The following is a 21,307-nucleotide window of genomic DNA, read 5'->3' on the forward strand; positions in this document are numbered from 1 at the left end:
TTTTTTAACAAACAAATGTCCCAATGTGTCATTAAAACTTAAGATCAGAACTTGAGAGCATTTTATATATTTTACCTTTTAAAATTTCCATAGGACTCATGTGGATTAGGGGGAAAAGTATGGATATAGAAAGGAAACTGAGGAAGAAAGGCAAAAAATAATTTAGCCAATGTCAAAAGCAAGCTTTCTTTAGAAGCTGGTTAAGATGTATACATCACAACTATCTGTCTAAGAGTCACTGACTTCCCTGTATGTACTATGTTAGCTCTGAAGTAAAAATGGAGAAAGGATTATCTTTTCCAATAAACTTTAAGATATCTTTTATCCTATGACCATTAAGGTAGCTATAAAAGTCATCTTTTCTTTTCTTCATTAAAAAACTTCAATGTTATCTTAATTATTTTATCCTAAGAACTCACAGGATCAGCTTCATTACAAGGAAAGCAACCAAATCAAGCCTTCCAGCTGTTGTTCATCAAGAATTGCGATATTTATTCTGGAAGAAGCAAACAACAGATGCATTTGCATGGTGAGAGTTCACCTGCTTCCTTACAGCATATGAACTGAAATTCAATTTGCTAATCAATGAGCAAAATGCCTGGATCCATTTAAATTTGAGACCCTTTGGAAAATAAATTTTAATTTGTAACCTTCATAGTCCCAACTAGGTCAGAAAATACTAGCAAATAACCATTTGGGACACCTCCTTAGGATGTCTACACATTGTTATTCTTTCTATTTCAACACCTTATCTTTTCAACATCTGTAAAAATAGCTCATTTGTAACCTCAGTGGATAGTTTACTATTGCTTTAATAGGTGACATGAACTACGTTTGCATGTTTATTTCCACGTTCCTGGCCATTTTCCATAAAATTGACAACCAGACAGGAGTATCCATCTATCACCAACAAATGAATATCTGATTTTGTAATAACAACTTTTATATAATGATTAGAGTTTAGATGTTTTGCCTACCTAAGATTATGTGGACTTCTAAGCTTTTTCCAGGAGAAAACAAAGATGTGTGGGGGAATAAGGGAATAAGGAGATAACAAAAGAAAACAATTTTCTTCAATTCTAGTCTTTTCTTCCAGATCAGTAGGAATAGAAGACAGTATAACTTATTAAGGTACTGATTGGCCATTGTGTGGGGCATCTATATTGCTTCAGAATGTATTCTATCTTTTGAAGTGCCTTTCACTCTTTCTTTGCTCACATTTTGAATGAAGGGGAAGACTAAAGTATAGAAATATAATAAAGTATAGAAATATAAAATAATATAACTCACATGAGTAAATTTCCCCAGGAGAAATTTTTGTAAAACTTCATAGGATGTGATTCTCAAGATGGGGAAGTATCTGTGTAAGAACATTATAAAATCAAGGAGAAGGATCTCTAAGCATCTGAAAGGAAATCTGAATTGGAATGGAGCTGTCCATGAAATATCATTTTTACCCTTGACCGAATTTTTCTATCAAATTTCATAGCTATAAAGGTGCCTTCCTGATAACAACCCTCTGTGGTAAGGAATGGCAATGTTCTGCTCTGTTTTGTTTTTTGTTTGTTTGATTGGGGGGGGGTGGTAGATGGAGAAGCCATAACTCAGATTGCTAGTGACTTTGCCACAGCCATGGTAGCAGGGCTGGAACTCAAATCCATTTCTTTCAAACCCAAGTCCAATCTTTTTTTTCCTTACTCTACAAGGTTGCCTTCATATTTGTAACACTGGGTTCCAAGTTACCACAGACCAGCTGTTGAAAAGTGAGAATAAGTGAGAATAGAAACATAGAAAGTGAGAAAAAAAGAGAGATCATTAAGAGAAAAAAGCTCTAAGGGGCTGAAGATGTAAATGGAAAGTAAAAAGTAGAGAAGAGAAAGGAAGAATCAAATTAAAATTATAAAAATAAATTTATTTTTAAACTATGAAATGCACAAAATATTTAGAAATTAATTAACTCACATCTAATTTTAGTAAAAAATTATAAAACATATATTACAGAAAATAAGCAAATAAATATTTAGAATCCCTGATCATGGTTGTTATCAATACAAACAAAATAAAATATTCAATCAGTTAATTATAGATATAGGGCTATGCTAAATGTATTATGCAGGGATTACTTTATAGAAGAAAACTAAATTGAAAAAATTCATTTGGAGGAAAAAGTAACTCAAATCACAAAACAAATTTTTGAAAAATATAGGCATGCAAAAGGAGCATCACTCCCAAATTTGAAATTACCGTATAAGGAAATAGTCACTAAAAGTATTTTATACTGATTAAAAAGTACTAAGTATAGATCACTGTAACAGACTAGGAAAAAAAAAGAAATGGAAAATAAATTTAGAATAACAGTCTAATACATTCATTTCTAAAAAAACATATCCATGATGGATAAAACATAAACAATATATATGAGTACATAGTCATAATATATATATATCAATAGAAAACAATTTTAAAATGTTCAATGGTTAGGGTCAAACAGTTCTTAAAAGAATTTCAAATTACTAATAGCCATAGCAGAGAATGGTCCAAATTACTTAATGATAAAAAATTAAATAAGTAAAGTTTTAGTTCTTAATCAGTAACTCATTTAATATCACAAAATTCAGACATCATCTATGTTGGAGTTGCTTAGACAACATCCAAAGAAGCACTATTTATGGCAATAATGATCAGGAAATGAAGTGAATGGGAAATGGCTAAGCTGTAATATGATCACACAATAAGAAATGATGACCATAAAGATTTTTTTTAGAAAACAACATAGGAAGATTTACATAAACTGATGCAGAATTAAATTACAGAATCACGAAAATAGTTTACATAATGATTATAATCAAGCAAACAGAAAGAATAAAACAAAACTAACTACTAAAAAAAATCACAATTAATCCAGACCTAAGAAATAAGCCTCTTTCCTTTTGTTGAGGGGATGAGGAAATATGGGTGTGATCAATTTTTAGGTTAGTTTTGCTTAACTGTTGTATTTTTGTTTGTGATAGGAAAGTTCTTTGGAAAGCTTGCAAGGAAAAAAACTGTTATGTAAAAAAAATCAATTAATCTTTTAAAATATTAGCAAGAGCTTCTTAAACAAGAAAATTAAAAGTCAAACAATTTTTTAACTTAGTGTATGGATTTAATTTTTCTCATCATTTCCTTCCCTATTTCCTGCTCTATTATTTTTTTCATTCCTTCTTCAATTAAAGGGTAATTAAAAGTTGACTTGAACACAGCATTATCAAAATCATACTTTATCAAAGTAGTGTTATATACATGTAAATACAAAACACATTCATATATTCAAATATATGAGGACTAGATTATAATGATATCAAAGTAAAATATGCATTACTTTTGAGGTAATAATTTATTTAAATGATGCTTTAGTATTTACAAAGTATCTTCCTCAAAACAATGAAGAAACTTATAATTGTGAGGTAAGTAAAGAGAGTCCTGATAACCCCATTTAAAAGATAAGGAGACTGATATGAATGTAATAGTAGTGGTAGTATTAGTAGTGGTAGTAGTAGTAGAAATTAATGTCATCATCATTCTTATCACGTGGTTAGAGGCAGTGTGAAACAGTAATTAAAGAAGCCATGAGAAACACCTTAATTTAAGTCTTGTTTCAGTTACATATTGGTTGTATGTGTCAGAATCATATAAACTCTAAATCACACAAACCATATAAACTCCAAATGCCCCAAGCAACTTTCTAACTTGATAAGGTTCTAAATCCAGAAGTAGGAAGCTGTGATTGAAAATCTTCCTCCTAAACTAGCGATCGGGGCAATGAGCATACTAGTTAAACTTACTCATCCTCAGTTTCTTCATTTGTAAAAATGAGGGGATTGGATTATATAGCTACTAAGGTCCCACAGAACTCAAATTCTGTGATCCTAATGTTTTCAATCCTTTCAGTCCTGTCCAATTCTTCATGGTCCCATTTGAGATTTTCTTTGTAAAAGTATTGGATGTTGGTTTTCCATTTCCTTCTCCAGCTCATTTTCCAGATCAAGAAACTGAGGCAAACAGGTTAAATGACTTTCAAACAGGATCACACGGCTAGTAAGTGTCTGAGGCCAGATTTGAACTTAGCAGAATGAATCTGACTCCAAGATGAACCCTTTTTCTACTTCAGCACCTAACTGCCCTTGTGAGCATAATACTCTGTATGTTACAGATTAAAAACTGATCTTCATTGATAGATGAATGAAATTAGAGGGGGAAAAAAGAAACTATAACATTACTTTCAGAAGACAGACAGTTATATAAGCCTTCAGGAATTATTCAATGGAAAGAGAAAGAATAATTTCATAATCTTAAAATTAAAAAAAAAAACAAACCTTTAGCAACCACCTGCACCTGGATAGCTCCCAGCAATGATTAGGAAGACTAAGTACATTAAATAAAGTTAAACATCGCTGTACATTTCAGTACCTATTTGATTAATGACATGAGTAGTGACAGATAGTTGCAATATGGAATACAATGTTTATATGTAAACAGTGCATCAGTCATTTAGACCCAAATTTACCTCACTCCCACACAAACCTGGTGTCAGATTTATTGTTTTTCCCTGCAAATTATAGAAATGCTAAATCTTGAATATGATATGCTAAAAAAAAAAACCTTTCTATATGTGAAAGAAGCAAATTCCTTTTTCTCTACGTGCCCTTCCATTGTTTTTGGAATCACAGAATCTCGGAATTAAAGGACACCTAGCTAGTTAGTCCAAACTAGAATTGAACAAGTCTTTTCTAGAAGGTATTTATTTACCTTTGTATGAAAGGAGAACCCAAATGCCATCAGCAACATCTTTTGAGTTGCACACGAATTGGATTTAAGCAAGGTCAAGTTACACAAAATCCTGGGCTTCACTGCCTCTTCCTGATTCATCCAAGTCCAGTAGCAATACAGAAGCCAGGATGGCTGGTGATGGCTTAGGATACAGTGGATGATCTTGGTTGGACAAAGCTTTAAAAGCTCCACAGCGACTCCTTTGGAGGGATGCCTTTATGGTCAATGGAATAGCTCTCATTTGCCAGTTCCCCTGCGGGAAGTCTTTTGTGTGCCTGGGGTAGACATCCCTTCATTCTCTAACAGGTCTGAGACCAGTCAAGTTACCCTTAACCTGATTTAGACCACCTGCCAGACACCTTTACCAAAGTGTGACCACTGGCCATCCTACAAGTTACTTAACAAGTCGTCCCCCAGATTTTGCTTGAAAGCTTCCAAGAAGAAGCTTACTACCTTCTAAGGCAGCCCTTTCTACTTTTGTATATCTCCAATTGTCAATAAATGTTGTTTTACATCAAACCTAATTTTTCTCTTTGTAAATTCTGTCCACTACTCCTGGCTGTGTCCTCTGGAGCAACCAAAATAAATCTAGTCTTTCTTCCATGAGATAGCCTTTCATATTCTTAAATACTGTTATTCTTTCTCTTTTCTCTACATCTTCTCATTTCCAGGACTCTTCTGTTGTCACTCTTACATAAAGCATTTGTCACAGTTTTTTTCAAAAGGCTCCTTCCACACACAAATCTCTTGGCAAGTTAGCTATAACTATATAGCATGACTCAGGGAACCTAACTTCCCCCAACCTTTCCTATCCATTTCCTCTTTATTCTTCAAAAACAAATTTGCCCGTTCTTGCCACTTCAAATGGTTTGACAATCTACATATTTCATAAGCACTTACTGACATCTATGTATATAGCCAGGCAAATTTTTCACGTTTTTATATGGAGCCTTTTGTACAATATCAACTATTTTTCATCTTTTCTCATGAGGGCAGTGGAGGCTTGTATTAGACAACCTTTTCCAAGCTCGCCACAAAGCTGTTCACATACAAGATGATATGAAAGTATAGAATTGCAGAGGAAAGAAGTGGGGTGTGCGTGTGTGTGTGTATGTGTGTGTGTGCCTGTGTGTGTGTGTGTGTGTGTGTGTGTGCGCGCATGTGTGTATTTAGGGATGATATGGAAGCACCATAGGTCTTCAAACATTCACAAATTACTTCCAACACACATATCATTCACTCACAACCAGATTGGAGCAGAAGCAGACTTTTAAAGGTTCCCATCTGAAGTTAGAAAGCTCAGTATAATGTATGACCCAAGGATCAAAGACCTAGAGATTAAATGGACTTGAGAAGCCATCTGGTACAACTCATTCATTTTACAGATAACAAAATTGAAGGTGATGAAGGTTAATAATCTGGCAGAAAGTCACAAAAGAGGCAAAGCAAAAGAGGCAGGTTTTGTACTCAGGTTACTTTTTATTCCTTTCGTGTGTTGTCTTCCTAAGTTAGACTGTAAACCCCTTGAAAGCAAAGACTTGTCTTTCTTGTTCCTATTTTATCCACATTGGCTTATATCGCTGCTTGAAGGTACTTAGTAAATGTTTATTGTATTCTATTATGGAGTCAGCAATCTTTTTACTGATCTGTTGTACCCCTAAAATACTTGAATTTAGCATACAGTAGAGGTCACAGAAATGTTGTGATTTAAATCTTAAAAATATCCTTGTTACATTGCCCTGATAAGGAAGATAATTCAAGTACTTTGATTCCATATTAGATAAGAAATGAATTCACAAGATTCAACTGTGTCTCCTAACTTTAAATTCTTTGCTTTTTACTTGGTTCTACATCATACAACAGTGGAAATTTTTAGAAAGTCAAGTGAATTGTGAAAAGCTAGGTCAAAAATGTGTATTCCCCTTAGATTCTTTTTCAGTTAGTTGGAATCAAGTTGTCAGTCATAACATATTTAATTTCTAAGTTTTAGGATTTTACTTTTTTCTTTTATAAAAATTGTTTCATCCATTTCTCAACTTTATCAAGATTGATAAATTAAAACTGACTTTTAAAAGTGGGGAGGGTAGAGAAAAAATGAGGGAGGGATATGATATTGTACATAAAAGGTAAAATACTTTTCCATTTAAATGTTTTCTTCTCCATAATTAAACTATTTGTAAAAAATATATGAATAAGCAGAAGTATTAGGAACCTGATGATTGAGGGGTATAGAAGAGTTTATACACATGAAAGATATTGAAAATGGTAATGATCTTGTGCTATGAGAAATCAAGATTTCAGATTTAGGGCATGGTTAGTTAACCACTCAATCACTAAACATTTATTGCATCTTTCCTTTAAGCAAGCACTGTGGTAGTATCATCTGGGAGTAAAAAGACAAAAAATGAAATGTTCTGCTCTCAAGGAGCTTATGTTCTTTAGAGGGAGTCAATCCCTGTGCCTCTCTATGTTTGAGTATACAAATACACAAACATAATAAATACCAGGTAGTTTTGGAAGGGTGAGTACTAGCAACTGAGAAAGAATTTTCTTATCCACTTGGTAGCATATAGAATCTGGGGATGGCTCATCTTGTTTTTAAATTTTTTTTCTTTCTTAAAACTGAATTATTTTGTAGGTTTCCACAATATCTAGCATTTATGATCTATGAAGAGTTTTAAGGTTTACAAAACATTTTATAAGTGCTATGCATTTGTTTCCCACAACAGCCTTCTAAACTGAAATGAAGAGAGGTTAAATGGTTTTTTCATGGCAGTATTTGTAATCATATTTTTCTGATTCTAAAGTCCTTTCCACTCAGTAAGTGTGATTTGGTATATTTCAGAAACTTTCATGCAGTAACTTTGAGGTAAACATGACATTGTTATAATTCTTAAGAGATTATAATTATTCTTATATAGATATGTGTATATATGATGATGATGAAATGAAATAGATTTAAAAATACAAATAAATTAAGGCATAGAATGAATAAATTGCTTTTCTTCCTCCTTTTTGCCATTCCCTAAGACAAATTGACACACTTGTCACACTTTTTAACGCAGTAAACATTAGCCAATGACAGAGTGAAAATAATCCAAACAATTCATTTATATAGGTTAAAACAATCAATATGGAACACCATATGATAGCTATGGCTGCAACAATCTGCATAAATTATGAAGATTGGCAGTGGCAAACCACACAGACCAATTTTTGATGTATTACATCTATTTTATGGGCTTCATGCAATAAAACCTTACTCTAATGCTTTTCCCCTTGACACCACACCACCCAGCCCTTTCCAAGATCTATATCCAAACTTTCAAGGGCTTTTCTGAACTAAATTTGACCAAAAAAAATTAGAGACTGGCACATCATTCTTATGATAAACCATGTTTTCCTTCTATAGTCTGCATCTTTGATACATCACATTGGGCTTTTCCCATCACACAATCAAAGTGTGAAATTTCTAAACTCTTCCCCTTCACTTATCTAAATTGAACCTTGGCAGCCAACAGCTAACTGTTGGAAAGTTGCTTGAAAACGATCAAACCATTTCTAGATCTGATTGCAAAAAGCATCTGTGTATGCCAAGATAGAAATTACAATCTTCATCGTATACAAAATCATACCGTGTACACTTAACTCTGGAGAGAAAAATACCTTGAAAATTTAATAAAACATCAAAACTGGACATGACTTCAAAAATCCACATGAGATTGAAGCATTTGATGCAATTAAAAGAAATGACTAATTCCTATAAGGCAGTACTCCAGTTATAAAGGCATTTTTGAGTAAGTGATATTTCTTTTTCAAAAATCAAACCTAAATTCTGTGTTAAGCAAAGAAAGAAATCTCAAGCTTAGCTTCTAAATGGCAATTTTAAGTCTTAATGACCTTCACATAACACTTTTGAACATTACATTAAAAAGATAAGCCTTTGAAAACTTTAAACTGTGTATAAGTAGGAAATATTTGAATAAGTAATTATGCAAGCTACAAAGAAGTATAAATTGTATTAGCACTAAACTAAAATGTATAGAAATATAGAAGAAACTGGAAAATGAGGATCAGTTAAATAAAGATCTATATTAGAATTTATAACCACATGCATAGTTTGCATTTTAGCCAAATTCAAGAAACATTCTGGGTAGGACAGATCATATAAATACCACATTTTACTACATCCCATGGATAGTATGGTTTCTGACCTAATTACTCTTACATACATATGCCATTAATAAATTCAGATGTCTTCTCCCATTTTAATTTATTTAGTACTTCTTGAATGTACTACATAATATACATATCAGACTTTAGGGAAAAATTCTTTTTAGCTTTAACCAATTCAAATAAGTTCAATAAATATTTATGAAAAACCTACTATGTATAAAGTGTTGTGCTAGGCAATGGGGATTTTTTTTGAAAGTCATACAGTCCCCCGCAAGCATCTGATAATTAGATATGTATCATATATGATTAATGTTTCAAATTGATAACTGACATGGTAGTACCATCAATTTTCAAAACCAAGAAAATTACAAAAGGAGATGCATTGAAGGGGAAACTGGATTTGGCTATAGATATGCTGAGCTGGCTGTATCACCAGAAATTCAAGTTAAGGTGTTTAATATCTGTATGGAAATGTAAGACTGAAACACAGCAGATCAGAAACTTTCTCCAAAACTCTTCAACATCAATACATAAGAAGAATTAAATTATGTACTAGTCACAAAGCATTGACAGCTAAATGCACAAGATAAGAAGGACAGAGTCACTCTATACAAAGTAAAAACCTCATGTGTTAACTGGTGAACATTAATATTTAGATCTGTCAATAAAAAAAAAAAAACTAAACCCTAATGTTTCCAAGTGCCTGTCACAGGGATCTCAAGCAAGTTTTCTTGGGCCATTGGGATTCCCCATCGCAATAACTTTGCTCAGCTCTTCCAATCCTGACCTCTTAAGAAGTATTATAGACACTGATTCTGCTCAAACATGAGAAAGAAAAAAGAAGAGGAGACTGAAGAATTATCCAGGTCTAAAAACATACCACCTATGACATATGAAAGCCACATGCTAATAGATAACAACAAAAGTCCTTCCTGAAAGGGATCTGAATCTATCTAGGACCAGTCTTTCTTCCTGCTTTAGCCCAGTCTCCAGGTTTGGTGAACCAGTGAAAAAAGGGAAAGGTCAAAAGACAGAAAATAATACCAAAAAACAGAAAAAAATCAAATTATTCCAGATATAAAGTCTGATTAAAAAGCTAGCACAGAAAAAAAAATAATTCAACAGAGATGATTCTCAAAGCAAAATGAAGAATGAATAGAATCTAAAATAGAAGTCAAATACTTTGAACAATTAATATAATTTGAAGAAAATCGAATATAACCTGTGAGGTTACATGGAGATAGAGAACTTGACCAAGAGACAAAAAACCCTCCAATTCAAGCTTTACTTCTTATAGATATTGATTCTATGATTCTAGGCAAGTCACTTAACCTTTCATTCCTTTAGTCATCCCCTAAGACTAAGTTACAGGGGAGGTGTCAACCTGCAAAGGTAGAGGAATGTTCCTTTTATGGAAATTCTCTGTATCAATGAAAATCTAGTACTCATTTGTTGAAAGACAGTTTTATATGCACTTCTTGGAGAGGACAGCAAAAATTTCAAAAGTTTCAAAAAAAATAGAATTCTTTGAAAAGGAAATTAGAAATTAATTCATATTAGCAATTACAGCTCACAATTCAGAATTTAATACAAGTAGTAGTCTAGGAAATACAAATACAGATACACATAGTTGATAAATGGAGAATCTATCTAAAGAATTAGAAATTAAGACAAAAACAGATGCAAAGAAAAAACTTAAATTAAAACACAATACTAAAGGAGAGGAAGATTTAAGAGAAAAAATGTAAAAAAAAGTGCTAATGTTAAAATATTCACAAATTCTACATAAATTAAGACAAATGACCTTGAGGACAGAATTCACAGATAAAATTTAGGCATCATAGATCATAAGGAAATACATAAAGAAAGAAAACAAATCTTAAAAAACCTTAGTGTCATAAAATAGAAAATAATACAAGAAAACATCAGAGATTTGCCAAATATAATCAATGAAGTTTTGATCAAGGGAATCTATGTGGAATAATCAATACTTATAATTATAATATATAACACTAAAATATATGTTAAAGTTAACATTTTCCATGACAAACAGCAATATTTACAAGCAGCCCTTGAAAAGGCCTTCAAAGATGAAGGAACAGCAATTTGAATAATATAGCACTATTCTGCATGCAATAAAAATGCATAATGGAAAAAAATAGTATATTTCAAAAAGCATAGGAACCTAAGCTACAATCCAAAATGGTATATCCTACAAACCTGAGCCCAATCAGCAGTGAAGAGGATGGACATTCAACAAAAGAAAGGCATTTGAGGCATTCCTGTAAAACAAACAAAAATAAATAATCACATTATTAAATTCATGACTATTCCAAGCAGAAGCCCAAGAAAGGTACATAAGAAGAATTACAAATAATTCAAATAATTGAATTTGGTGACTGGAACTTAGGGAATCGCATTTATATTTGGAATATTCTGAATTTAAACCTGGTGTGAATGATTTTTTTTTTCAAAGAAAAAGTAGAGGAGATAAGAAGAAGACTAAGAAGAGAACAGTGTTAATCTAGACTTAGGGATGGGAGGAGTGAAAATGAATTGGAAAAATATATGGAGATAAAGAGATATTAGACAGGTATGAGATAGCATAGAAGCCCAGTACCTGACACAACTCTAAGCCTCCTAACAAAATTCCCCTCTGATAGATAAATGCTCTTGGCCTTTCATCTAAGTACTCTGTCTAAGTAACTTGGGAAGGTAAACATCTACCTGCTTATCTATCATTAGTCCCCTATCTTTGAGTAGCTTAGGTCAAAATAGGCATGTTCCAAATCAAGATAACAGTAAAAAAAAAAAGAAAATGAAAGAAAGAAAAACCCTTTCCCCAAACTTTTGGTTATACTCAAAATCCTCACTAACCCATGAAGTCAAAAGAAGAGAGGTGTGAAATATGAATAAATTTAGTAAATAAATGAAAACGTTAGAGCATCTTTTCTTCCTTTTTTGTCATAGAGCTTCTGAGATTCCATTTGCCTAGTAATACTGATATTGAGAGATCTTTGTAACTAGTTTCCTCTTAAAGCTGGTATTATAATCAGTAACAAAGGTTCAGTTAATCATGGGGGGGAGTCACTTGGTTAGGACCAATAAAAATGTATGCCAGAAAAGTAATACATGGTTATTGCAGGAGGAAGTTAATCTGACATCTTACATGAAATGGGTTGTTAGTTTTGATGCTTGTCCATAAAGCTGAATAAATGGTCCGAAATGTTCACAGTACAATGACAGTAGAGCATAGGGCTTTGTCCAATGCTCTTTCTAAAGAATTGCATTATTCGTTTATTTGGATCCTATGAATGTGCTAAAAAAAGAAAAAGAAATTCAGTGGTTTGATTGTCTTAAAGGGCACATATAACTATACTCTTTAATAATCTATGCTCTCATTCTAAATTGCTTTAACTAACAGTGAGATATGAGAGTCTATTTCCAAAGATTTATCTTAAAAGTCACATAATCATTCTCAGGTAGAATTGAAAAGGGTTCTCAAGTCAATATTTGAGTTGAGATTTCTATCTTTTAAAATATCACTATAGCTTCGGATGGTATCACATATCTGTATCCCTAGGACTACTGTATTGCCTAAGGGGTGTTCTCAGTTGAAATGAAGCCAAAGAACATTGGTTAGTCAAACTGAGCCTTACACCAATATGGTGAGCTCTCTGGAAAAGGAGGGTTTAACTGACCAATCTTAGAAACAGAGGTGAAAGCTTCAATGCTGGGTTGATCAACAGTGAGGCTGGATTTGTACATGGCCATTATACTGCCAACAAGGGTGAAATAAGGAGACCCAAACTAAAATAAAACAATATGAAGTTATTACTATACACTAATCTTTTGTTTTTTACCCTATAAGCAGGGAACATTTGCTTAAGCCACAAAACAACATCCTCTAGAATACATATTGGGTTTTTTAGAAGGTCTATATAACTGTATTCTCTCTTATTCTCATAGTTCTTAATCCTTATAAAGTTTCTAGGAAAGGAGAACAAGCACATATAAAATATTTTATATTTTTCATAAGGAAACTACTATCTAAAAACAAACAATTAAACTGCTGGGAAAAATGTTGTTCATCTCCAATACAAAAATTTTCTAAACCACATTCAAATATTTAAATGTAAAATAAGTTTTATGTAATTCATAATATAGAATATATAAGATACTTAATAAGTCATTATTAAATGGTTAATTAAATAACATGTTTCATATATAATTTGGAATCAAATAAATGAAAATTCATTCCAGCCATACAACCACTGAACCTATTACTGAGAGAGAAAAAAAAAAGTCTTTACTAAAAAATAAATAATAGAGTATATGTGCACACACACATACATATACACAAGGGGGTAACTACCAATTTGTCAATGGACAAAAAGATTATGGTATATGAAATGTCATAGAATACTATTGTGCCATAAGAAATGACAAAATGGACAGTTTTTGAGGAAAATGGGAAAACCTCTATAATCTAATGCAGAGTGAAGTGAGAAGGGAACAATTTATTCAATGACAACAATATTATCAAGAAAAAAATACTTTGAAAAATCTAGAACTCCAATGTAATGACAAAATGTAAGCAAGAAATAATGGACCTAAAATGCAGAAATGAAACATATAATTTTTTCAAAGGACTAAGTGGGGATTTCTTTTGCTGGACTATTCATATTTTGCTACAAGGTTCCTATTTTTTATTTTGGGGGTGTGGAGCACAGCAGCATGGAAATGGAAAGATAATAAATATTTATGAAAGTATTTACATGAAACAAATGAATAAAAAGAAAAACATGTAGCTTCTTTCTAGGTAAAAGTTAATATAAAATGGGAAAGAATAGGAGCATATTTTAATGAAAATGCACCTTTATTTACTTGGCTCTCTATGAACATATACATATAAAATTGTTTACCATAGTTGAAAGTGTCACTGATGACATTGAAACTAGTTATACCTGAAAAGAAATATGACTGGTCCAACCAATAGTGTGTATACTTTCCATTAGTTTATAACTATGGTTGCTGTTTGCAGAGCCTTTAACTGTTTGAAATCTGCTGCTGCCTCCTGGATTACAATTCACTTTTGCCCCAAATGATTTATTGCTATATTCTCAGTTGTTCTATTTGCTTTTGCTTCTCTCTCCCCTCCTAACCATCACAACTTTATGACTCATTGCTTAAAGATTTGTGGAATGAGTATTTAATAAAAAAAATTCTAAATATTTAAGTCTTATGGGGAAGAAATAGAACTGTACCTAGTGGATTTTATCATAGCTCACCTTTTGGTTAAATTTTAGAAGAAACTGTCAAGAATGCCTATGAAAAAATTAAGAGATCAGTTGATGCCCTTGTTCATGCATAGCTCAGGAATTTCTTAACCTGATATCTGTGCTTGCCAAAACTAACAGGCTTATTAACTTGGTACTTTAATATCATCATCTCTAACATCAGGAGGAGGGAAAAAAAACGCAAATGTGAGCATCATGAGAAATCTCAAAATGAGTGTTTTCTTTCTTTGCTCTGCACTGATTAAGTGATTTTCCCAAATGATATGAATTCATTGACTTCTCCATAATTCTACAGCGTCCACTCTGCCATATAGCCAGGAATCATAGAGGTGAGGTCATTTCATCACTTCTTGCAAAAAAAAAAAAAAAAAACAAGCAAAGCGTCTGCTAAAATCTGACTTCATTTGATTTAGTCTCTAAGACTGTTTTTTATTAAATATGTTTGACTGCTATCTCTAATTAAATGTAGAATTAATTTTGGCAAACTAACCACAGATGCAGTTTATGTTCAATTTTATCAGACAGATTTATTTATAAGCTGTCAACTTCTTGAAAGACTTCATTTTGGAGCAGTTTTAAATTGCTAACAGTAGCTGTAAATGGAGCTACTGTTCTCTGGAACACTAAAGGAGAAGTATGCTATAAATGTCCATTCCATCTGTGAGGAATCATAAAACAATCACATTCCTTTATTTTTTTTCCCTCCTTGGGACCTTTATTAAATTAGTTCAACTCAATTAAAAATAACTTCAAAAACATTTCAGAGCCTTTTGTTTCATGAAATACTTGGAACTCTCGGCACGGAACGTCACCCTTTTAACTAATCCCTTTTGCTAAATGGAGGAGAATGGTGGTATTGTGACTTCAGACAGTGCTTTCAAGGGTCTCTACTGTACCGAATTGAGGTCACTGCAAGACAATGCCCAACACCCAATAGCCATTCAAACATTCTTCACAACTCTATCAAACGTGTCTTTCTTTCTCTTGCTTGCTTTCTCTCATGGCAAAGTCAGAGGACAATGGAAAAAGCCTCCAGCACCATTTATGGTCACCATATTTGCACATGACAAAGTCTATTCTTCCTGGTTTGCCAATTCGCAGTAAAAAGAATCAACTCTGGGATAGATTTTCCCACCATTACAGTTATTCAAACTTAGTTTGGATTAGAAAAACACACACACACACACACAACAACAACAACAACAAAAACCGTTAGAGTGATGGTACGTGCTATTTGAGAGGCTGATTTGCTATTTTTTGTGTATGTGTAACAAAGCAAAGACTTAATGTAGAATTAAATATGTAGCATTAGAGCCAGCATATGCATGATGGAGTATACAATTTAGTACAAAACAGAGATAAATGATAAAATAGGAGCTATTACACCTCATCTTATTGTCTAGCATTAACAATGTTATAAAACTTGCTGTTTGTGAATAACAATACTTGTGCCCCACAAGCACTATTTAGCTTTGCTTGGGAGCTTTTAATGGTTTCAGCCACAAACAAACAAAATCAATTGCTGTAAATTTTTCTCACCAGGGCAGCTCCTTTCAGTAAAAGATGTATCCAGAGCATCATCCCCTGAACAGATGAAAAAGAAAACATCTTGCAAGCTATATAGTGAAGTTGTTATAATAAAGATTTTGATTTTAATTAAGAATGGGATTTGTAGGACAATTAGAGAGATGTAATATTCTTTGAAAGAAACAGTGCCCTTTATTGGAAAATACCATCTGAAATGGTATGGGTGCACTTGAAGTTGGATTGAGGCTTATTTCTTAGTGTTTCTACAACTAATAAAAAGAAAACATAGGTATATAGAAATTGTAGGTACCCCACCTGAATTGCAGGGATGCAAAGATGTCATTTCTTTCTGAAATTGTTCCCTGCCCAGGTTTCAGGTTTCTATGCTATGTAGACTCCAATTATATCTCTTTTTTTAAGTATAGTGCACTTGCATCATGATATATATTCATCATTCTTAGCCACAGATATTCCAGGACATCATATTCTAACTCTATAAAACAACAGCCATAGATTTGCCACCTCATTCTAGACAACAATTTTAAAATAATCTATTAAAAGTTATAATATTTTCTCAAATTTTTGCCTAATTGCCCTATCAAAAAATTTAAAGCCTAATTGCCCTAATAAAAAAGTAAAATTTTCACTATTTTGCCATATTTCTTTTAAAAAGTAACTGAGAAGTAGCTATGGCATTATGGGAAACGTACTAATTCAGAATCAGGGATTCTAGGTTCAAGTACATGCTACTGCTTAGGTTCTTATTTTCCCACATATCAAAATGGGAATACTACTATTCAATAATTATTTCACAAAGTCTTCATGAGGAAAATACTTTAAAAACTCTAAGACCATCAGAACAATATGAGTTATCATCATTACCACTAGAATTTGCCTCCACTAAAGACCTTATTATAAACTGGAGGTATTCTGGGATCTGGAAGTCAAAACCAATGAGTCTCAAATTCAGGGAAAGAGCACAATAAAGTGGGCAAAACATGAGATTTGAACCTTAAGTGCTTACTTAGTTCTGTTCTTTACTACAATTGTAACCCTGGGTAAGTCATCTACCCTCTCTAGACCTTAGTTTCCTCTTCTGAAAAATAATTATGTCTTGGTGATCTTTTTAGCTCTTTGTCTATGAGCCTATGATCATTGATATGAAAAGGTTTTAAGTTTCAGCTTGATGAAGAGTTGTATGTCTGTTTTGTGAGAGTCAGCCAATCTTGACTTTAGGGGCTTATCAGCATGAAGTTCACTGGGGTGGATGAATTTTTCACCTATCTTAACAAAAAATCTTCTGTGAAGTCAAGTAGAGGTTGTTTTCTGTGTGAGTAGAGGGAGGCTTATCATCAAAGAAAGCACTGATCTTTTCAGTATTTAAGTATTATTAGTTTTGTATACAGGGATTCTTCAACACCAAGCCAGAACACAAGTCCAACCTCATGGATCATGGATATGGAGCATATGCCCAGCTCCAATGAGGGATTTTGTTATTCAGTCATGTCCAACCTCTGTGACCTTATTTGGGGTTTTCTTGGTAAGGATATTGCAGTGGTTTGCCAATTGCTTTTCTAGCTCATTTTACAAATGAGAAAACCGAGACCAATAGGGTTAAGTGACTTGCCCAGGGTCACTCAACTTTTATGTGTCTGACTCCAAACTTGAACTCATGTTAGGTCTTCCCGACTCCAGAGCTGTTGCTCTTTCCACTGTGCCACTCTATCTTAATAAAGACAGGCAAGTCCCTAATTTTTACTGATACATACATTTTTACAAGTGTGCTTTGGAAATAGACAAAATGCCATATTGCTCAGATTTTTAGTGTTTCCCTGACCAAATGAAGAATGAAACTTTCATTTAATCCTACCCCCAGCCCTCCCACCCATGAATACTAACAAAGCCAGATGGGGGATTTCTTCTTCCCTAGAGACTATATTCATCCCCAACAGTGACTGCTGGACATATTATAATTATGCACACTCAAACTAGTCAATCCTTAAATACTGTGCCAGAAAGACATATTAGCAACATATTTTGGAAGTATTCTTTCCTGCTCTCTGATAGAAGCACCCACAAGTTAAGTCTAAATGGTGCTAACTAATTGGATATACAAACCCAATATTCAGCAAAAATTAATTCTTTTGAGTTGTTTTATGGAAGGATGAGGTGGAGCTCAATTTTTTGTAGGGGATCCTCCCTTCACAGTCAGTAAGTTACTTGGAACCAAATGAATAGACCAATTATTTTTGACTGTCTAAGTCAGATAAACTCAGATTAATTGGACCACAACCAATGAATAAATATTTATGGAGCATCCACTACATGAGAGGTAGGGGGCAGGGAGCAGAAGTGAATAGAAAGTCAGGTGTATGTAGAGGTAAGATACCTGTCCTCAAAGAGTGTATAGTTCGGTTAAACTATTCATAAGATTAGCACAATTCTAAAACTTTCAAATTAACAAGTTCAGAGGATGGTAAATAGGACTATATATGTATATATATGGAGAGAGAGAGAGAGAGAGAGAGAGAGAGAGAGAGAGAGAGAGAGAGAGAGAGAGAGAGAGAGAGAGAGAGAGAGAGAGAGAGAGAGAGATACATGCATATGAGTAAGAAGGGAAAGTCTAGATCTTCCTCTTCTTTGTATGTATTGAGAACAAACATGTTTTCACTTGTAAAGACATCTCTTCTAGCTACTTGAATTCCTGTGATCCTTTGGCAGTCTTAAAAATGAAGAAATGTTAAATGCAAATTTCAGATTAAGGCTTTATCTCTACCTCCAACTCTTCCAGGAACCAATATAATTAGGAAAGAATGAGACTAAATAAAACCATGAAATATTGTAATTGAATATTCAAAGTTACATCAAAAACTATCTTATCACCTTTAAATTATTTTGTAATTAGTATCAATTATTATAGTTAATTATAATATCACTGTGCTTTGAGTTAATGCCATGAGAAACACAAGACTAATTCTGTAGCTCATAATCACTTCATACTCATTCTACATATTTTATAACAACAATTAATATAATGGTTGTCATACTTGTTTACTGCCCCCCATATAAACTAATAGTAATGGAGAGAAAGGGTTAAAAAAGGAACATATATTCACCTTATTTTCTATTCTTTGTTAGAGATATTAAATGTTTATAACTTAATTGTAATACTTTATCCCTATTATGAAGGATATTTTAAGTGCAGCACTCAGATGATGTAAAATTGGGATTTGTGAGTATACTTAGAAAACAACAATGCATTTTTTTCAGGATGATTTAGACTTCCAATATATAATTTGAAAAATATCTCAAAGGTGAAAGCCCTGATGTCTGAAATCCTCCTCTAATGAGCCCTTTTGACACTGGAGTTCACACTGGGATCAGGAAGGTAAATAAGAGTTATATAAAACCAAAATAAATAAAAATCTTAAAGATTTTTAAAAGAAAGTAAAGGCTCTGCCAATAGAATACATGTTCAGGTAGGACTATCCCCTACCAAAAAAAGAATGGCTTTTAGTAGGGATCCAGTGGTGAACAGTATATTTTAATAGGGTCTAGTTCGTGGACAATAACTAGGAACTAGTTTATGTTTCATAAAGTCATTCACCCAGGCTGTTTATAAGATGATCATAAAGCTAAAAAAAATAAATTCTTTTTGGCTTTAAAAATTCTGGGAAGTTATTGTGGAAAGGTTGAGATGTTGCCTTGTCAAAATAATTCCCAAAGTGATCTCACAGATCAATGAAGTAAATATAATCTATTTAACTGAAAGGTATTAGATGTGCACTATAGAAAAAAATAATTTATAGTTTACACCCCTCCAAGTCAATGGTCCATTTAACAGTTATTTCTTCATATACAATTGAAAAATAATGTAGGTTAGGAACACTGTTTCTCTGTTTCCAAACTAGCATTGCCAAAACTATCAAGAGGATCCTTTTCTTTTGTATAGTTGAAATTGTTAACTAAGTTGAGAGTGAACATAATGGACATATATGATTGTACAGTAACTCAGGAACATTATATGTGACTCCTGCCTTTGCCATTAATTATGTAACTTTGAACAACTCATTCTCTGGGTTTCAATTTGGTCTTTCATAAAATGAAGGTCCTTCACAAAATGGAGGGATTATAAAATGAAGCGATTGGAAGAAAGTAAGGGACTTTCTCTTAGTTTCCCTAAATCTATGAATTCAGACTTCAAAATTAAAGGTAGCTATGAGATAAGCATAGGCCCAATGAAACAACTGTATTGTTCTAAGACAACAACTAAAAGGCAAGTCAAAATATTCCTAGATCTTAACACTCTTAAAAATATATATTTCTATGGAGGAGGCATAGAGAAGACCATGTAGTAAACTGAGAATTGCTGTTGAGTTCTCCCAAACCAGCACTCAAAACAACTTTAAAAGTGCCTCAAATCAAATTCTTATTGGGCTAACCAAACAAACAAACATCTCAATATCTTTAGTTTAGAAGGACAAAATTAGCAGTCTATGAACACTAAGGTAAGGCACAGAGGTGGCAAGAGAACTTGCTATGGCAGCACCAGGAGAGCTCAGGACCTCAGGATGGTAAGGGTAACTAGTATTAGAAGTCAGAAAAATATACTGGGGTCTCCTGTGCTAGCACTGAATGCAGACCCAGGTACCATTTGGATGATCCTTTACCTATTACACAGTTCCAATGGAGAGGGGAAAGGTGATTGTCTTCAGTCACAAAGAAGCAGGGAAAGTACCTGGCTAAGGACCAGAGCACATCCTTCTCCCTAAATCACACCACCTTGAAACTAATGAAAATCTAAAGGTTTCAGATCTAGCTGCCAAACTTCAGGCTTGTCCTCCCCAGAAAGAGGTAAGCAGAGCTCAACTCTAATATGAGGGCCAAAGACAAGTAATAGTCTAGAAAATTAGGGAACAACAACAACAAAAAGTGAACATAAAAAAGCTTTTATAGTGATAAGGAAGCTCAAGGCACAAATTCAGAAGCAATTACTTGAAAAATCTGCAGCAAGAAAGTTTCAGAATATAAAATAAGCATATACATATATATATATATAAATATCTCATCAGCATTTCCATATATTATCAATGGAATCTAGCAGGAAGAGATGGAAAGAGAAATTCCATTTAAAATGAATTTAGACAGTTGGAAGCCTACCTGTGAAGACACACACAGGAAAAATATGAACTCAACTACAAAATGGTTTTCATATACAAAAAATGACAAATGTATATAATTGGAGAAAGATTAATTGCTCATGTATAGGTCAAGTTAATATAATAAAAATGATAATTACAATTAAATTAATTTACTTACTCAGTGTCTTACCAATCAAACTACCAAAGAATTATTTCAGAGAACTAGAAAATTATAACGAAATACGTCTAGAAGAACAAAACATCAAGAATATCAAAGGAATCAAAGAAAAAATGTGAAGGAAAGCAGCCTAGAACTACCACATTTCAAACTATATAGCAAAATGGTAATCATCA

General features: G+C 33.0%; 1 protein-coding gene across 7 annotated transcripts in view; it reads right to left on the minus strand.

Moving 5' to 3' along the window:
• SOX5 (SRY-box transcription factor 5) overlaps positions 1-21,307 on the minus strand; it is a 1,300,541-nt gene that overhangs the window by 700,678 nt on the left and 578,556 nt on the right. For all 7 annotated transcript variants that reach the window (XM_056800784.1, XM_007503523.3, XM_056800783.1 and 4 more), the window contains one exon: positions 11,206-11,267. The gene's annotated coding sequence lies outside the window, so the exon portion shown is untranslated. The remainder of the gene's footprint in view (positions 1-11,205; positions 11,268-21,307) is intronic.

The sequence above is a fragment of the Monodelphis domestica genome, chromosome 5, assembly GCF_027887165.1.
Source record: "Monodelphis domestica isolate mMonDom1 chromosome 5, mMonDom1.pri, whole genome shotgun sequence".
NCBI lineage: Eukaryota > Metazoa > Chordata > Mammalia > Didelphimorphia > Didelphidae > Monodelphis > Monodelphis domestica.